Here is a 13,733-nt window from a genome sequence, read left to right as displayed (position 1 = left end):
TTTGTCATGCTCAAAATTTTTTAGATGTATTTTTTTTTGTTTTCTTACTTTTTCAAAGTCACTGTGCATTTGGAATATGTTTTAATGGGCAGGTACCATCACGAATTTGTTTATCGAATTTGTTTATGTTTCCTTACTTTTTCAAAGTCACTGTGCATTTGCAATATGTTTCAATGGGCAGGTACCATCATGAATTTGTCATGCTCAAAATTTTTTAGATGTATTTTTTTTTGTTTCTTACTTTTTCAAAGTCACTGTGCATTTGGAATATGTTTTAATGGGCAGGTACCATCACGAATTTGTTTATCGAATTTGTTTATGTTTCCTTACTTTTTCAAAGTCACTGTGCATTTGCAATATGTTTCAATGGGCAGGTACCATCACGAATTTGTCATGCTCAAAATTTTTTAGATGTATTTTTTTTTGTTTTCTTACTTTTTCAAAGTCACTGTGCATTTGGAATATGTTTTAATGGGCAGGTACCATCACGAATTTGTTTATCGAATTTGTTTATGTTTCCTTACTTTTTCAAAGTCACTGTGCATTTGCAATATGTTTCAATGGGCAGGTACCATCACGAATTTGTCATGCTAAAAATTTTTTAGATGTATTTTTTTTTTGTTTCTTACTTTTTCAAAGTCACTGTGCATTTGGAATATGTTTTAATGGGCAGGTACCATCACGAATTTGTTTATCGAATTTGTTTATGTTTCCTTACTTTTTCAAAGTCACTGTGCATTTGCAATATGTTTCAATGGGCAGGTACCATCACGAATTTGTTTATCGAATTTGTTTATGTTTCCTTACTTTTTCAAAGTCACTGTGCATTTGCAATATGTTTCAATGGGCAGGTACCATCACGAATTTGTCATGCTCAAAATTTTTTAGATGTATTTTTTTTTGTTTTCTTACTTTTTCAAAGTCACTGTGCATTTGGAATATGTTTTAATGGGCAGGTACCATCACGAATTTGTTTATCGAATTTGTTTATGTTTCCTTACTTTTTCAAAGTCACTGTGCATTTGCAATATGTTTCAATGGGCAGGTACCATCACGAATTTGTCATGCTCAAAATTTTTTAGATGTATTTTTTTTTGTTTCTTACTTTTTCAAAGTCACTGTGCATTTGGAATATGTTTTAATGGGCAGGTACCATCACGAATTTGTTTATCGAATTTGTTTATGTTTCCTTACTTTTTCAAAGTCACTGTGCATTTGCAATATGTTTCAATGGGCAGGTACCATCACGAATTTGTTTATCGAATTTGTTTATGTTTCCTTACTTTTTCAAAGTCACTGTGCATTTGCAATATGTTTCAATGGGCAGGTACCATCACGAATTTGTTTATCGAATTTGTTTATGTTTCCTTACTTTTTCAAAGTCACTGTGCATTTGCAATATGTTTCAATGGGCAGGTACCATCACGAATTTGTCATGCTCAAAATTTTTTAGATGTATTTTTTTTTGTTTCTTACTTTTTCAAAGTCACTGTGCATTTGGAATATGTTTTAATGGGCAGGTACCATCACGAATTTGTTTATCGAATTTGTTTATGTTTCCTTACTTTTTCAAAGTCACTGTGCATTTGCAATATGTTTCAATGGGCAGGTACCATCACGAATTTGTCATGCTCAAAATTTTTTAGATGTATTTTTTTTTGTTTCTTACTTTTTCAAAGTCACTGTGCATTTGGAATATGTTTTAATGGGCAGGTACCATCACGAATTTGTTTATCGAATTTGTTTATGTTTCCTTACTTTTTCAAAGTCACTGTGCATTTGCAATATGTTTCAATGGGCAGGTACCATCACGAATTTGTCATGCTCAAAATTTTTTAGATGTATTTTTTTTTGTTTTCTTACTTTTTCAAAGTCACTGTGCATTTGGAATATGTTTTAATGGGCAGGTACCATCACGAATTTGTTTATCGAATTTGTTTATGTTTCCTTACTTTTTCAAAGTCACTGTGCATTTGCAATATGTTTCAATGGGCAGGTACCATCACGAATTTGTCATGCTCAAAATTTTTTAGATGTATTTTTTTTTGTTTTCTTACTTTTTCAAAGTCACTGTGCATTTGGAATATGTTTTAATGGGCAGGTACCATCACGAATTTGTTTATCGAATTTGTTTATGTTTCCTTACTTTTTCAAAGTCACTGTGCATTTGCAATATGTTTCAATGGGCAGGTACCATCATGAATTTGTCATGCTCAAAATTTTTTAGATGTATTTTTTTTTGTTTCTTACTTTTTCAAAGTCACTGTGCATTTGGAATATGTTTTAATGGGCAGGTACCATCACGAATTTGTTTATCGAATTTGTTTATGTTTCCTTACTTTTTCAAAGTCACTGTGCATTTGCAATATGTTTCAATGGGCAGGTACCATCACGAATTTGTCATGCTCAAAATTTTTTAGATGTATTTTTTTTTGTTTTCTTACTTTTTCAAAGTCACTGTGCATTTGGAATATGTTTTAATGGGCAGGTACCATCACGAATTTGTTTATCGAATTTGTTTATGTTTCCTTACTTTTTCAAAGTCACTGTGCATTTGCAATATGTTTCAATGGGCAGGTACCATCACGAATTTGTCATGCTAAAAATTTTTTAGATGTATTTTTTTTTTGTTTCTTACTTTTTCAAAGTCACTGTGCATTTGGAATATGTTTTAATGGGCAGGTACCATCACGAATTTGTTTATCGAATTTGTTTATGTTTCCTTACTTTTTCAAAGTCACTGTGCATTTGCAATATGTTTCAATGGGCAGGTACCATCACGAATTTGTTTATCGAATTTGTTTATGTTTCCTTACTTTTTCAAAGTCACTGTGCATTTGCAATATGTTTCAATGGGCAGGTACCATCACGAATTTGTCATGCTCAAAATTTTTTAGATGTATTTTTTTTTGTTTTCTTACTTTTTCAAAGTCACTGTGCATTTGGAATATGTTTTAATGGGCAGGTACCATCACGAATTTGTTTATCGAATTTGTTTATGTTTCCTTACTTTTTCAAAGTCACTGTGCATTTGCAATATGTTTCAATGGGCAGGTACCATCACGAATTTGTCATGCTCAAAATTTTTTAGATGTATTTTTTTTTGTTTCTTACTTTTTCAAAGTCACTGTGCATTTGGAATATGTTTTAATGGGCAGGTACCATCACGAATTTGTTTATCGAATTTGTTTATGTTTCCTTACTTTTTCAAAGTCACTGTGCATTTGCAATATGTTTCAATGGGCAGGTACCATCACGAATTTGTTTATCGAATTTGTTTATGTTTCCTTACTTTTTCAAAGTCACTGTGCATTTGCAATATGTTTCAATGGGCAGGTACCATCACGAATTTGTTTATCGAATTTGTTTATGTTTCCTTACTTTTTCAAAGTCACTGTGCATTTGCAATATGTTTCAATGGGCAGGTACCATCACGAATTTGTCATGCTCAAAATTTTTTAGATGTATTTTTTTTTGTTTCTTACTTTTTCAAAGTCACTGTGCATTTGGAATATGTTTTAATGGGCAGGTACCATCACGAATTTGTTTATCGAATTTGTTTATGTTTCCTTACTTTTTCAAAGTCACTGTGCATTTGCAATATGTTTCAATGGGCAGGTACCATCACGAATTTGTCATGCTCAAAATTTTTTAGATGTATTTTTTTTTGTTTCTTACTTTTTCAAAGTCACTGTGCATTTGGAATATGTTTTAATGGGCAGGTACCATCACGAATTTGTTCATCGAATTTGTTTATGTTTCCTTACTTTTTCAAAGTCACTGTGCATTTGCAATATGTTTCAATGGGCAGGTACCATCACGAATTTGTTTATCGAATTTGTTTATGTTTCCTTACTTTTTCAAAGTCACTGTGCATTTGCAATATGTTTCAATGGGCAGGTACCATCACGAATTTGTCATGCTCAAAATTTTTTAGATGTATTTTTTTTTGTTTTCTTACTTTTTCAAAGTCACTGTGCATTTGGAATATGTTTTAATGGGCAGGTACCATCACGAATTTGTTTATCGAATTTGTTTATGTTTCCTTACTTTTTCAAAGTCACTGTGCATTTGCAATATGTTTCAATGGGCAGGTACCATCACGAATTTGTCATGCTCAAAATTTTTTAGATGTATTTTTTTTTGTTTCTTACTTTTTCAAAGTCACTGTGCATTTGGAATATGTTTTAATGGGCAGGTACCATCACGAATTTGTTCATCGAATTTGTTTATGTTTCCTTACTTTTTCAAAGTCACTGTGCATTTGCAATATGTTTCAATGGGCAGGTACCATCACGAATTTGTCATGCTCAAAATTTTTTAGATGTATTTTTTTTTTGTTTCTTACTTTTTCAAAGTCACTGTGCATTTGGAATATGTTTTAATGGGCAGGTACCATCACGAATTTGTTTATCGAATTTGTTTATGTTTCCTTACTTTTTCAAAGTCACTGTGCATTTGCAATATGTTTCAATGGGCAGGTACCATCACGAATTTGTTTATCGAATTTGTTTATGTTTCCTTACTTTTTCAAAGTCACTGTGCATTTGCAATATGTTTCAATGGGCAGGTACCATCACGAATTTGTCATGCTCAAAATTTTTTAGATGTATTTTTTTTTGTTTCTTACTTTTTCAAAGTCACTGTGCATTTGGAATATGTTTTAATGGGCAGGTACCATCACGAATTTGTTTATCGAATTTGTTTATGTTTCCTTACTTTTTCAAAGTCACTGTGCATTTGCAATATGTTTCAATGGGCAGGTACCATCACGAATTTGTCATGCTCAAAATTTTTTAGATGTATTTTTTTTTGTTTCTTACTTTTTCAAAGTCACTGTGCATTTGGAATATGTTTTAATGGGCAGGTACCATCACGAATTTGTTCATCGAATTTGTTTATGTTTCCTTACTTTTTCAAAGTCACTGTGCATTTGCAATATGTTTCAATGGGCAGGTACCATCACGAATTTGTTTATCGAATTTGTTTATGTTTCCTTACTTTTTCAAAGTCACTGTGCATTTGCAATATGTTTCAATGGGCAGGTACCATCACGAATTTGTCATGCTCAAAAAATTTTAGATGTATTTTTTTTTGTTTCCTTACTTTTTCAAAGTCACTGTGCATTTGGAATATGTTTCAATGGGCAGGTACCATCACGAATTTGTCATGCTCAAAAAATTTTAGATGTATTTTTTTTTGTTTCTTACTTTTTCAAAGTCACTGTGCATTTGCAATATGTTTTAATGGGCAGGTACCATCACGAATTTGTCATGCTATAAAAATCCTGCAGGAATGTGAAATTGACTGGCCCGATGAACTCGGGATGGCTTTGCAGTGATTCTGGGTCATCTCAATCGCTCGTTTGGGTTGATTTCAGAATGTCGCTTTTGGTGATGTTTTTTCACTATAGAATCATATTGCAAATGTACAAGAGTCAAGTGGACAAGAGTCCATCAGTCAATTAGATATCATTCTGACCACCAAACTGATACAAACTGACACCAAACCCACTTTTTCCAACTCGTTTAGTAGCCAACTATTACATACTTCAGAGCTGGCCCAAAATTCACAACGCCTTCGGTACAAACCATAAAAAAACCATAAAACACGTAGTTACGTTCTAGCTGCGGGTCCATTTCTTATGTTATGTGTTGGCCTAGCTGAGGCAACCCCGAATCCCAAGTTTCGGCTCGATAGGTCATTTGGTGTCCGAGAAAAACCCTAATTGGTGCTGAAAATCCACTATTTTCCATGACTTGCTACGGGGTCCTTGAATGAGATATCGGACAGAAACGTTGGGGTCTGTCTATATGGGCCGAGACGTTCGCAATGCACCTAGTCTTGCGACTCTGGGACATTTCTAAATGTCGTCATTTTCGTGATGCAAAAATGAATTGAAGTTATTTCAAATGTACGAGGCTGTTTCTCGGTCCGAGAACCTTCTAGAGCCACGTAACTCACCACGCACCATCTACGGGAGGTCTAGAACAGGTTTCTAAAGTTTCGGAACTCTAGGTCCGACGGTTCTTTTTTAGCTCCAACAAAGCTAACTATTGGAGCCACTGTCTGTCTCTACGCACCCCAATACGTCCCTCCATCCAAGTTGTGTTTTAGTGCAATTTTTTTTTCCTTTGATTTTTTTGGGGAAAAATGACTGATTTACAGTTCATGGGGGTTGCCTAATCACACATATGAAGTTTTGGAAAGATCAGACTTTTTTAACCCTTCGAAACAGCCCCTGAGACACCAATTATGGCACTTCCGGTTGGCACAGGAAGTTATAAATCAACACATATCCTCATTGGGGTATGCTGTTACAGAATCCTGAGTTTTAAGTCCTTACGTTAAGAATTGACTGATCTACACAGGGTTGAATGCACTATGTCTATCAAACTGCATGCATTGTATGGGTAAACACTTTTAGGGGCATTTTAACCACTTCCGGTTGGTCCAGGAAGCTTAGAATCAACACAGGTAGACCTCATAGTGGCCTGATGGACTGGTACCGAAGACAGGTTCATACGGCATTCATAACCCACATAGGCCTCAGGTTGAAATTAGGGGTGCAGGCAATGTATTCCTATGGGGAGAGATGACACTGTAATCTGTGAGATCAAAAAACACTGTTTTACTGTGAAGGGTTAATGCCACACGGTCAAGGTTAGGCTTGTTCAGATCGGGAGGACCTTAGGAACATTCCTATGGTGGAATTTTTCTTCTCACCCTAACGGTTCTCTCACTGTCACTCAAAAGCAAATGACATTGTGGGGCAGGCTTCATTTTGGGCCTAATATTCTAATGGTTGCTGCGCCTAGACCGAGCGAGCTACGGTCAAGCGGGATAGCTCGTTGAACTCAGCACAGTCTGGAGACTATGGTGATGCCATTTTTTGTGTTGATTTCAGAATGCCATTTTGGTGATGGTCCCTCTCTGTTTAAACATATTGCAAATGTACAAAAGTCAACTAGCAAGTCAGTGTCCATCAGTCAATTAGATGTCATTATGACACCAAACCCACTGTTTCCTACTCATTTAGATGCCAACTATCATATATGTCAGAGCAGTCCCATAATTCACAGCGCCTCTAGTTGAAAACATAATAAAAAGGTAAAACACATAGTTACGTTCTAGCTGCGGGTCCAGTTCGGACATTATGCGAAGTCCTATGTGAGGCGACCCCGAATCCCGAGTTTCGGCTCGATAGGTCATTTGGTGTCCGAGAAAAACCCTAATTGGTGCTGAAAATCCACTTATTTCCATGCCTTGCTACGGGGTCCTTGAACGAGCTATCGGACAGAAACTTTGGGGTCTGTCTCTATGGGCCGAGCCGGTTTCAACGCACCTAGCCTTGCGTCTCTGAGACTTTTCTAAACGTCGTCATTTTCGTGATGCAAAAATGAATTGAAGTTATTGCGAATGTACGAGGCTGTTTCTCGGTCCGAGAACCATCTAGAGCCACGTAACTCGCCACGCACCATGGCCCGGAGGTCTAGAACAGGTTTCTAAAGTTTCGGAACTCTAGGTCCGACCGTTCTTTTTTAGCTCGAACAAAGCTAACTATTGCGGCCACTGTCTGTCTCTACGCACCCCAATACGTCCCTCCATCCAAGTTGTGTTTTAGTGCAATTTTTTTTTCCTTTGATTTTTTTTGGGAAAAATGACTGATTTACAGTTCATGGGGGTTGCCTAATCACATATATGAAGTTTTGGACAGATCTGACTTTTTTAACCCTTCGAAACAGCCCCTGAGACACCAATTATGGCACTTCCGGTTGGCACAGGAAGCTATAAATCACCACATGTCTTGATTGACATGGCCACTTACAGAATCCTGAGTTTTAAGTCCTTACGTTAAGAATTGACTGATCTACACAGGGTTGAATGCACCATGTCTATCAAACTGCATGCAGTGTATGGGTAAACACTTTTAGGGGCATTTGAACCACTTCCGGTTGGTCCAGGAAGCTTAGAATCGACACAGGTAGACCTCATAGTGGCCTGATGGACTGGTACCGAAGACAGGTTCATACGGCATTCATAACCCACATAGGCCTCAGGTTGAAATTAGGGGTGCAGGCAATGTATTCCTATGGGGAGAGATGACACTGTAATCTGTGAGATCAAAAAACCCTGTTTTACTGTGAAGGGTTAATGCCACACGGTCAAGGTTAGGCTTGTTGAGATCGGGAGGACCTTAGGAACATTCATGTGGTGGAATTTTTCTTCTCACCCTAACGGTTCTCTCACTGTCACTCAAAAGCAAATGACATTGTGGGGCAGGCTTCATTTTGGGCCTACTATTCTAATGGTCGGTTATTGTGTTATTTCAGAAAATCATAGAAAATCACAGAAATGTCGCAGAGCTCCGCAGCACACTTTAAAAAGATTCGTATGAACACCCTGCAACTGGATCTGTAACCGTTGAAAAAAAAAAAACGCCTATTTGTGACCATCACCAATTTGTCATTGTTCCGTTTCTCTTAAATGACGATAGATAAATGGCTGGTTCTTTTTTTATTGACACCGGAGGCTCCTTGGCTTTGACCCGAAGTGGAAAAATAATTTCTCTACTTCCATTTTAAGCCTTTAATCCCAGAAAAATGGCCGTAGCTCAAAAACCGTCGAGGCCTAGACGCCATCCCGTTCGGGGCCAACTGCCCCTTGAGCCAAACCTACGCTCGCCAAGTTTCGGCTTCTAAATATTTTCAGTTTTTGAGATAAGGCCCCGTCGCGATTCGTGATGTTTTGCCAAATTGCCATATGATTCCGTATGCCATCTGGTGGGAGTGTCCGGGACGGCGGAAAAACGGTCCGAAACGTGTTTTTTTTTTTAAACGGGAACCGAAAGTCCGACAAAGTTCATTCGACGACTTCCCGGTAGGTCCGGCCCTACCGCACGTCCCGACGCCGACCGCGAATTTTACAAACGATTTCGGACGTCGGGTAAGGGACCGTACATTTGCAATATGGACTTTCTCACTGATCATACACGAAATGCCGAAATGTTCCCTTAAGGTATGCAATTTTTTTTACAACTGCTTCTATCAGTTCGTATAGGTAATGCTGATCACACATTTCCACAGTGACTTAAGACACTGACCGCCTAATCCATTTATTGTGAGTTCAAGTATTGTTTTGGGGTACCTGAAAGTGGAGGGATGAAGTGGAAGTGTGCAGGGCAGTTAACCAAGTGGTTTAGGAATCGAAACCATCCTCTGCTATCCAGTTTGCTTTTAGCAATGAAGTGCAAACAGAAGAGAAGAGCTGGGCACATAACAAAGAGGTTGATGGATCGAAGCTATCCAATTCTACTTTTAGAAATGAAGTGTAAACAGGGATTTTTTTTTAAATTGGAGAATTTCATGTGCATGTCTCTGTGCCCTCCGTGATTCTTTTTTTATTACTGCTTCTATCAATCCATATAGGTCATGCTGATCACAGAGAGACACAGTGGCTTAAGACACTGATCTCCTAATCCATGTATTGTGAATTCAAGTATTGTTTTGGGGTACCTGAAAGTGGAGTGATGAAGTGGAAGTGTGCCTGGCAGTTAACCCAGTGATTTATGGATCGAAACCATCCTCTGCTATTCAGTTTGCTTTAGTAATGAAGTGCAAACAGAAATATTAAACCATAATTTCATGGGCATGTCTCAGTGCCCTCCGTGATTATTTTTTGACTGCTTCTGTCAGTTTGTACAGGTCATGCTGATTACAGAAGCGAAGCGGAAGCGTGATGTCTACTTTAACCACGTGTACGATCGGTCGAAACCACTCTCTGCTATCCAGTTCGTTTTCAGCAAGTACCCCAGTGGCCTAATGGATAAGGCACTGGCCTTCTAAGCCAGGGATTGTGGGTTCGAGTCCCATCTGGGGTGGATGAATGCAAATTCCTGTGGAGGAAGAGAGATCAGCACGTAACACAGAGTTAGATGGATTGAAGCTTTCCGATTCAATTTATAGAAATGAAGATTTAACAGGGATAAAAAAGGAGAATTTCGTGAGCATGTCTCTGTGCCCTGAGAAATGCAATTTTTTTTACAACTGCTTCTATCAGTTCGTATAGGTAATGCTGATCACACATTTCCACAGTGACTTAAGACACTGACCGCCTAATCCATTTATTGTGAGTTCAAGTATTGTTTTGGGGTACCTGAAAGTGGAGGGATGAAGTGGAAGTGTGCAGGGCAGTTAACCAAGTGGTTTAGGAATCGAAACCATCCTCTGCTATCCAGTTTGCTTTTAGCAATGAAGTGCAAACAGAAGAGAAGAGCTGGGCACATAACACAGAGGTTGATGGATCGAAGCTATCCAATTCTACTTTTAGAAATGAAGTGTAAACAGGGATTTTTTTTTAAATTGGAGAATTTCATGTGCATGTCTCTGTGCCCTCCGTGATTCTTTTTTTATTACTGCTTCTATCAATCCATATAGGTCATGCTGATCACAGAGAGACACAGTGGCTTAAGACACTGATCTCCTAATCCATGTATTGTGAATTCAAGTATTGTTTTGGGGTACCTGAAAGTGGAGTGATGAAGTGGAAGTGTGCCTGGCAGTTAACCCAGTGATTTATGGATCGAAACCATCCTCTGCTATTCAGTTTGCTTTAGCAATGAAGTGCAAACAGAAATATTAAACCATAATTTCATGGGCATGTCTCAGTGCCCTCCGTGATTATTTTTTGACTGCTTCTGTCAGTTTGTACAGGTCATGCTGATTACAGAAGCGAAGCGGAAGCGTGATGTCTACTTTAACCACGTGTACGATCGGTCAAAACCACTCTCTGCTATCCAGCTCATTTTCAGCAAGTACCCCAGTGGCCTAATGGATAAGGCACTGGCCTTCTAAGCCAGGGATTGTGGGTTCGAGTCCCATCTGGGGTGGATGAATGCAAATTCCTTTGGAGGAAGAGAGATCAGCACGTAACACAGAGTTTGATGGATTGAAGCTTTCTGATTCAATTTATAGAAATGAAGATTTAACAGGGATAAAAAAGGAGAATTTCGTGGGCATGTCTCTGTGCCCTGCGAAATGCAATTTTTTTACAACTGCTTCTATCAGTTCGTATAGGTCATGCTGATCACACATTTCCACAGTGACTTAAGACACTGACCGCCTAATCCATTTATTGTGAGTTCAAGTATTGTTTTAGGGTACCTGAAAGTGGAGGGATGAAGTGGAAGTGTGCAGTTAACCAAGTGATTTAGGAATCGAAACCATCCTCTGCTATCCAGTTTGCTTTTAGCAATGAAGTGCAAACAGAAGAGAAGAGCTGGGCACATAACACAGAGGTTGATGGATCGAAGCTATCCAATTCTACTTTTAGAAATGAAGTGTAAACAGGGATTTTTTTTTTAAATTGGAGAATTTCATGTGCATGTCTCTGTGCCCTCCGTGATTCTTTTTTTATTACTGCTTCTATCAATCCATATAGGTCATGCTGATCACAGAGAGACACAGTGGCTTAAGACACTGATCTCCTAATCCATGTATTGTGAATTCAAGTATTGTTTTGGGGTACCTGAAAGTGGAGTGATGAAGTGGAAGTGTGCCTGGCAGTTAACCCAGTGATTTATGGATCGAAACCATCCTCTGCTATTCAGTTTGCTTTAGCAATGAAGTGCAAACAGAAATATTAAACCAAAATTTCATGGGCATGTCTCAGTGCCCTCCGTGATTATTTTTTGACTGCTTCTGTCAGTTTGTACAGGTCATGCTGATTACAGAAGCGAAGCGGAAGCGCGATGTCTACTTTAACCACGTGTACGATCGGTCAAAACCACTCTCTGCTATCCAGCTCATTTTCAGCAAGTACCCCAGTGGCCTAATGGATAAGGCACTGGCCTTCTAAGCCAGGGATTGTGGGTTCGAGTCCCATCTGGGGTGGATGAATGCAAATTCCTTTGGAGGAAGAGAGATCAGCACGTAACACAGAGTTTGATAGATTGAAGCTTTCTGATTCAATTTATAGAAATGAAGATTTAACAGGGATAAAAAAGGAGAATTTCGTGGGCATGTCTCTGTGCCCTGCGAAATGCAATTTTTTTACAACTGCTTCTATCAGTTCGTATAGGTCATGCTGATCACACATTTCCACAGTGACTTAAGACACTGACCGCCTAATCCATTTATTGTGAGTTCAAGTATTGTTTTAGGGTACCTGAAAGTGGAGGGATGAAGTGGAAGTGTGCAGTTAACCAAGTGGTTTAGGAATCGAAACCATCCTCTGCTATCCAGTTTGCTTTTAGCAATGAAGTGCAAACAGAAGAGAAGAGCTGGGCACATAACACAGAGGTTGATGGATCGAAGCTATCCAATTCTACTTTTAGAAATGAAGTGTAAACAGGGATTTTTTTTTTAAATTGGAGAATTTCATGTGCATGTCTCTGTGCCCTCCGTGATTCTTTTTTTATTACTGCTTCTATCAATCCATATAGGTCATGCTGATCACAGAGAGACACAGTGGCTTAAGACACTGATCTCCTAATCCATGTATTGTGAATTCAAGTATTGTTTTGGGGTACCTGAAAGTGGAGTGATGAAGTGGAAGTGTGCCTGGCAGTTAACCCAGTGATTTATGGATCGAAACCATCCTCTGCTATTCAGTTTGCTTTAGCAATGAAGTGCAAACAGAAATATTAAACCAAAATTTCATGGGCATGTCTCAGTGCCCTCTGTGATTATTTTTTGACTGCTTCTGTCAGTTTGTACAGGTCATGCTGATTACAGAAGCGAAGCGGAAGCGCGATGTCTACTTTAACCACGTGTACGATCGGTCGAAACCACTCTCTGCTATCCAGTTCATTTTCAGCAAGTACCCCAGTGGCCTAATGGATAAGGCACTGGCCTTCTAAGCCAGGGATTGTGGGTTCGAGTCCCATCTGGGGTGGATGAATGCAAATTCCTTTGGAGGAAGAGAGATCAGCGCGTAACACAGAGTTTGATTGGTTGAAGCTTTCTGATTCAATTTATAGAAATGAAGATTTAACAGGGATAAAAAAGGAGAATTTCGTGGGCATGTCTCTGTGCCCTGCGAAATGCAATTTTTTTACAACTGCTTCTATCAGTTCGTATAGGTCATGCTGATCACACATTTCCACAGTGACTTAAGACACTGACCGCCTAATCCATTTATTGTGAGTTCAAGTATTGTTTTAGGGTACCTGAAAGTGGAGGGATGAAGTGGAAGTGTGCAGTTAACCAAGTGATTTAGGAATCGAAACCATCCTCTGCTATCCAGTTTGCTTTTAGCAATGAAGTGCAAACAGAAGAGAAGAGCTGGGCACATAACACAGAGGTTGATGGATCGAAGCTATCCAATTCTACTTTTAGAAATGAAGTGTAAACAGGGATTTTTTTTTTAAATTGGAGAATTTCATGTGCATGTCTCTGTGCCCTCCGTGATTCTTTTTTTATTACTGCTTCTATCAATCCATATAGGTCATGCTGATCACAGAGAGACACAGTGGCTTAAGACACTGATCTCCTAATCCATGTATTGTGAATTCAAGTATTGTTTTGGGGTACCTGAAAGTGGAGTGATGAAGTGGAAGTGTGCCTGGCAGTTAACCCAGTGATTTATGGATCGAAACCATCCTCTGCTATTCAGTTTGCTTTAGCAATGAAGTGCAAACAGAAATATTAAACCAAAATTTCATGGGCATGTCTCAGTGCCCTCCGTGATTATTTTTTGACTGCTTCTGTCAGTTTGTACAGGTCATGCTGATT

General features: G+C 38.5%; 4 non-coding genes across 4 annotated transcripts; all 4 read left to right on the top strand.

Moving 5' to 3' along the window:
* Nucleotides 1-9,807: 9,807 nt before the first annotated feature.
* On the top strand, nt 9,808-9,880 carry trnar-ucu. The gene has a single exon. It is a non-coding gene; the product is annotated as a tRNA-Arg (tRNA).
* A 935-nt stretch (nt 9,881-10,815) lies between these two features.
* trnar-ucu lies at nt 10,816-10,888 on the top strand. The gene has a single exon. It is a non-coding gene; the product is annotated as a tRNA-Arg (tRNA).
* A 930-nt stretch (nt 10,889-11,818) lies between these two features.
* trnar-ucu lies at nt 11,819-11,891 on the top strand. Its single transcript has one exon. It is a non-coding gene; the product is annotated as a tRNA-Arg (tRNA).
* Nucleotides 11,892-12,821: 930 nt separating this feature from the next.
* trnar-ucu lies at nt 12,822-12,894 on the top strand. Its single transcript has one exon. It is a non-coding gene; the product is annotated as a tRNA-Arg (tRNA).
* The last annotated feature ends 839 nt before the right edge of the window (nt 12,895-13,733 follow it).

Source organism: Oncorhynchus mykiss, chromosome 21 (assembly GCF_013265735.2).
Source record: "Oncorhynchus mykiss isolate Arlee chromosome 21, USDA_OmykA_1.1, whole genome shotgun sequence".
Taxonomy (NCBI): Eukaryota; Metazoa; Chordata; class Actinopteri; order Salmoniformes; family Salmonidae; genus Oncorhynchus; species Oncorhynchus mykiss.
This window is presented reverse-complemented; position numbering and strand designations above follow the sequence as displayed.